Genomic DNA, 6,962 nt, shown 5'->3' with positions numbered 1-6,962 from the left:
ATACCTCTTGATATTTAATCAATAGCTATTTATTTAATTTATGAGCCTCTTGAAAAATATTTACACATTAAGTCATGCTTTTCTATGATATGCATTTAATTTGCATCAATAAATAAAATTTTTCGATAATAAAGAATAATTATTTGCTTACATAATTAATCACTTTTTTTTACTTGACCGTGTTTAGAGTTTTAAGATTTGAATATTATTAATGTAAATTCAATTAAATAGCATTTAAAAAAACTCTAAATTCACTCTTATTCATATAAAATATGTATTTTAAAAATTATCATCTTATGTCAACAAAATTTCGATAACAAAATAATTGTTTTTCTTACAAGTTTTAATTTTTGTGTTGCAGTTAATATGTAGAAAATGCATATCACTTTTCAGTTTTGCTTGAGTTAAATCATCTTAAGCAACAAATATATGCAAACACAATTCAATAAGTAAAAACTCATGGTGAACAAGAATACTATAATCTTATTCTTGCTTTCATTAAAAATACATATATTATCTATTGCGTAAAATTAAGAGCAAACTAACTCATATTAGCTACCATAAACATTGGTAGACTCCAAATACTGCAAAATAATCTCACATCAAATAAAATTTAAAATGGCACAGGATCTCTAAATTGTTTGGGCCAACCCTGCTAACAGTTTAATACTATAAAATGAAAACTTCATAGATAAAGCTTCTTATCAATAAATTATGATGTGTAATGGGAAGGACGGAGATGAATTGGAAGTCCTTTTTCAGGTTGTAGCATTGGATCATACTTGAAATTCTCATCAGGATTAATTAAATCCCACTTGAAATGTTTCACAATATTATGCATAAACATAAGTATCTCTAGCCGAGCAAACTCTTGTCCCAAACACAGTTTAGGTCCTCCTCCAAATGGAACATATATGAGTAAGGTACTGGTCCTTCTCCTTCAAATCTTGATGCATCAAATATTTCAGGATTTGTAAATAGTGTTGGATCCATGTGTGTTGTATGAGTGTTCCAATGCAACTATCAAAAACACCACACACACATGTTTTATCATTAATACACTTGTTTTATAGGAAGCACGGATACCATAAACATTACGATCACCGACACATTGACATAATTAATAATTTTAAAAAATAAATAAATTAAATATAAACACATGTGTTGGTGTTGTGTCACTGTCTGACACTAACACTAATACAGACACACATTTTTTCATGTCGGTGCTACATAGTTTCTTTTACTATGATCTTAATAATGGTGCATGATTAACATACCTTCCAATCAATAGGGATGTTATAATCAGCATAGGTCAAATCCTTCATAGCATTTCTATAAGCACCGCCAGTCGGCGGCGACAACCTCAAAACTTCAGATGCAACATTCCAAGAGTGTTTCATTTTCTGAATATCCTCCCATTGCAATAACACGCCTGACTCTTTCCCTTGGCTAATATCAAGTTGTTCTGTCATTAAAAAAAACAATTTCAACATTTATCCTAATCAAATCTTTATTAAAAGTTCCCGTGTTTCGACATCAAGTTTGTTGCATTGCACAAAAGACCAATGCAACGTACTTAAAAGTCAGAACATCTTAAAATGAGTATTCGGATATTTCAGTGGGAACCTTTCGACACTTGTTCATAAACTTCGGGCAAATTTCCAAGATACTTCATGATCAATGAGATTACAGATCTGGAAGTGTCATGGCCGGCAAAAAGAAGTAGTAACATGTTATCAAGAATCTCCACTTCACTCATAAATCTTCCACTTGTGTCAGGTGTAACAAGTAAATGTGATAGAAGGTCTTGTGTAGGTGAAGCTTTCTTTTCTTCCAAATCCACTTTCCTTTTCTTCATAATCAATTTAATTTCTTTCTTTATTTCATCTGCAGCTTTCATTGCCTTATGAAACCTTGTTCCAGGAAAATTAATGGAGAAGCTAATAACCCCTTTGAGAAATTCTTCAAAATATGATGAAAGGTATGATAGTTGGATAGGATCTTCCATGCTTAAAAATAAGCAACAAACCAATTCAAATGTGTATAGTTGTATTATTGGATATACAATAACCTGCTCCTTCCCTTCAAAAAATGAAAACTAACAAGTATTCAACTTTTGATCACTAAAAATCAACCACAGTTCAACTAGGCTGAAGTATAATCAAAATCAAATCAATCGGAAAACTAGCTAGTTCATAGTTCAACTGATTGAGTCGACCAGATCGATCTTTAAAACATCACTGCGAATCATATAGACCAATTTTCATAAATTTAATCAACAAAGTACACCTTATGGTCACTTATAATAAGTAAATTTGACTTCTTTTTTTGTACATTTGACAATTAAAGTATCTAGTCCGTATATAGACTAGATACATCAATTGTCAAATGTATCTAAAAAAGTTAAATCTGCTTATAATAGTGATCAGAGAGTGTATTATTTAACAAACTATTATCAAATAGATTGAACATCTTACCTATCAACTACAAAATAGATATTGGACACGACATTGACATTGACACATCAACATCAATAATAATTTGCAAAATAAATAAATAAAACTTAATCATAAGTGTCAATATTGTGTCAATGTCGAAAAGCAAATATTGGACACGACATTAACATTGACACTTCAACATCGATAATAATTTAAAAAATAAATAAATAAAACTTAATCATAAGTGTCTGTTGTGCCAGTGTCGATGCGGACACTGACATGTCTTTTTTCACCCGATACTCGTAAGCCTATATTGGTGACAAAATTTCTTACCTTTCCAATGTGTGTTGATATGATGCTGAGCAATCCTGTCCATTTTTGGCAGGTAATTTCTGAGTGTCTCTTGATTAAGAAAATTCATAAGCAACCTTCTAGTTATCTTTGCTTCATCACCAACTTTATTAACAAGAGACAACTTTAACAGCTTCCTAACTGAACTAGGCCACCACACTTGAACATTCTTGTTTTCATTGCTAAATAAGTATTTGTTCCCAGCTGTTCCACAAAACACAGCAGTATTCTCTCCAAACATTGATGTCTTGAAAACCCTAGAGTCATATTTCTTCATTCTCTCTTGTATGAAGCTTATTTGTTTCCCCTCAAGATTTGCTTTGAAAAACTCTAAGGTTTCTCCAATAATAGGTAATCCTAATGTCCCCTTAGGAAGATTCAGCTTTCTGAGTTTGATAATTCCTGTGATGAAATGCAAAAAGAGGACAAAAAGTGCCAAAATTGTTGGTAAAACTATAAGCTTAATCATCTCCATAAGCTATGATGAATGATAGACACAACTACAGATTGGTTTTTAAAGATTAAAGTTTCAACTACAAACCACATATTCAAACTACATACTCACTATGTATCTAATCTTTGATGTTGTCACTACCAAAGACAAATTTGATGATAGTGATATAGAAGAGGAATAAATCAGAGTGTTTAGAACATAGATAATGTTTGTACACTTAAACTTTTAACATTTGTGATACCTAGTTCAAAATAGTGGTTGATGTTTTATTGAGTTTGGTTAGTGGTATTAATCATGATTGTGTTCATTGACATTGTAAACCAATTAGTGTTTTAATCAAGCTAAATGAATGGTTAAATTAAAGAAGGTGTGTGATTAACAAAATACTCAATTTTGATGTATCAATTAACCAAATTCAATATGCTAATAACCAATTAAATTTCATTTAGTGTTGAATTTTGAGATTTAGTAATATGATTTCTCAGTATATGTTTCTTCAGTTAGACTAAAATGGATATTTTGCATGGATATAAATGATCCGACAAATGGTGATAGAACACTAAAATGCTATTTTATAGTGGAATGCACATGCCATGACATAGACACACCATAATAAAAAGGAACATAAAAAATTCAAAAGTAATATTAGTCTATAAATAATATTAACACTAGAGAAAAAAAAATTATCTATTGAATATTTCAAGAGAAATTTGTTTCATTATGACTTTATCTTTTCTTTCTATAAATTTTTTATTTATTGAAATTATATTACTTCTTAAAGAAAAATAGTTTTTTGAAATGTTTCTACAATATTAATAACGAAATATATTAATTAACAAATGATCAAAAATTAAAATGGTAAAATATGTGAGTATATCACGAATTTTTGTTTTTGTCCGATCTCGCAACCACTAGATTAGTTGTAATCACGTGACCACAGATTAATGGTAAGCATATGTCAATTTATAGAACTATAGAAAAATATAAATATTTAAAATTTTATATTTAAAAATATTTTTAAAATTATGAGACCTTCAAATTACTGAAATAATGTGTTAAGAGATTTAAAATTTTATCAGAGTTGATATAATAGCATGAAGAAATCTGAACTAGTTTAAAAAATTATAAAACCTTATGAATATTTAGGCTACTCTAACCCAAGTGATCTTGTTCAATTTTTTTAAATATAATGATTTCATTTATTTATTAATGTATTAAATACACCTTTAGTCCCCTGTTTAGTTAGTTTTAACTTTTTAGTATCATTAGTTTTTTTTTGGGACACAAACAAACTTAACTCATATCATTAATCAAAAGATGTTCAATACAATTTATCGAGTTAACTAGTATATGTTAGTACACATTTTTGGTTTCTTTATTTGGTTGGAATTATGTCGAACGTGTTGATTTGCAGGGACAGTTGAATAAGTTGAATTTTTCCGATTTATGAACATTATTAAGTTGTAGGGCTTATAACCAATGTTGATTGAATTAAGTTGTTTTTGAATATGTAGTTGTTGAGTTGCTGTTGTTATAAGTTGCTGTTGATGCGTCGATTAAGTTGTTGGCTTATTGCTAGTGTTAAAGTGACGATGAGTACCTCTGTTTATTGGTATAGTGACGATAAAGGCTTATGCCTTTTGTGACGATGATTGTTGTTGATTGTTGCATTCATTGGGAACATACATTTGCGTCTTTGTGACGGCCTGAATTGGCGATTTTTGAGTTGGAACTAATGCTCCCCATGTTGGCCCGGATTGGAAAATTAGCAACGAAGGCTTATGCCTTGATGCTTCTATTAACTGAAAATTTTTTAAGTTGGGAGTTCTGCTCCAATGGTACCACATGCATGTGCATAGTTGAGTCGCATCTTGAGTTGTGTGTTAAAATAATTTTTTGTTATTAAGCTGTGTTGATTTAAGTTGTTATGCTAATGTGATTGGTGATTAAAGTTGTCTTGTTGTTGTTACTAAGTTGTTTGTCGCTTGTTGCATATTAGTTGTTATAAAGTGGTGATATTTGTATGATCTAATCTAATATATTGTTTATCATATACCTGTTTATATTGATTAGATATCTCACCCCTTTCTTTTGTTTCGGCGTTACCTTTATACTGGTAACATGCAGGTAATTCGCAGTGATGAACATTTAGTAACTTCATTGAGTCCAAGTCGGTGTTGTCGCTATGATACGTAGCACTCGGGGGGATGAACGATAGTTATTTCTTTTGTGATTTTAATTGTTGTTATTACTTTAGATGTTGAATTAAAACGTTGAAGTTATGAAAGCACTTGTTGTTGTCTTATTCTAAGTTAAATTGGAACATGATGTTATGAATTATATTAAGTTGAATTAGTTGATTCTGCTACGTAGTAATAATAAATTGTTTTGTTTCATAGAATATTAATACAGGTTGTTTTCAGGTTCACCCAAATGTGTTGTGCTATGTATCTATGTGCTAAATGTGAATAATTGTCGTTGTTTTAAGTTGAAAATGTATCATCCCATGCTGTGTTGAAATTTTATAACTCTGATTTTTCGTTATAATTACCAATTATTCGTTGGGTAGAATTGGGGGGTTACACCTCTGACTTTTGGAGGAGGATCGTCTGATTTATCCCTTCTTCCTCTTTACCTAACCATGTTGTTAGACATATCTAGGACTGACAGGTATGAATTTTGAATTTTGATTTCTATTATATTTTGAATTATGAATTTTATAATGAATTTTGAATTTTGGTCTGTTGGTTAAATCCATCTAAATATTTATGTAGGAACGTGACACACTCTAGGTCATTAGCCATGGGCGAAAGATCAGTAGACTCGTACCCCCTGTTGATCCATGGTTTGATGAGCTTTTACAGCTTTCAGGGTTGAAAAATTTGGCCAAGGGTGGATACAACATGGTTAACAGCAGTGCGATTAACACTTTTGTTGAGAGGTGGCACCATGAGACATCGTCGTTTCATCTATCACATGGTGAGATGGCGATCACACTCGACGACGTCGCATGTCTGCTGCATCTTTCGATTAGACAGACAATCTTAGATCATGAGAGGATCAATAAAGAGAAGAAGTTGGATATGTTGGTTGAGAAGTTAGGAGCTACTCCTTATAATGCCCTGGGAGAGGTTGATAAAACTCGAGGTTGCCACGTCAGGTAAAACAAAATCTTTCTCTTTCTATTTCAACTAAATCTTTCTCGATGCTCTGCTTTCTCACTCTCGTATTTCTCTTGTGAACACAACAATAATGGCGCACGAAATCAGGAAGCAAACAAACTTACAATAAATAAAACCCTAACCCCACAAATCAAACCCCAAAACCTTAGATTTCAAATTGTTTCTGAGATTACAAAATCGATTACCTGAGCAACGCAAAATAAAAAAACAAGGTGAACATGAGCTACATCATCAGTGAAGGATTTCTTGATGTGTGTAATTTTGATCTTCATTCTCCTTCTTCCTCTTTTTGATTTGTGAATTGTCCTGCTATGGCTAGACGTTGTTGCTGCTTCGAATCCGAATTTGCAGGTTAAGTGAAGTTGTTATTCTGGTGAAGTTGTTTCAATCTGGACCCTGCATATACAGTTTTGATTCTTTAGCAGCTTGGACTTTTGATGTATGATGAGTTGTTCACTGATGCATTTTATGGGTTGATGTATGTGTTGTTATAATTGTAGGTTCTGAATTCTCCTTGTGCAGAACTTTGGAGTGACG

General features: G+C 31.4%; 1 pseudogene; it reads right to left on the bottom strand.

Annotated features, from left to right (window-relative positions):
* Positions 1–497: 497 nt before the first annotated feature.
* Positions 498–3,460, bottom strand: LOC131599155 (beta-amyrin 28-monooxygenase-like; annotated as a pseudogene).
* Between the last annotated feature and the right edge of the window lie 3,502 nt (positions 3,461–6,962).

Source organism: Vicia villosa, linkage group LG4 (genome assembly GCF_029867415.1).
Source record: "Vicia villosa cultivar HV-30 ecotype Madison, WI linkage group LG4, Vvil1.0, whole genome shotgun sequence".
Classification (NCBI taxonomy): Eukaryota; Viridiplantae; Streptophyta; class Magnoliopsida; order Fabales; family Fabaceae; genus Vicia; species Vicia villosa.
This window is presented reverse-complemented; position numbering and strand designations above follow the sequence as displayed.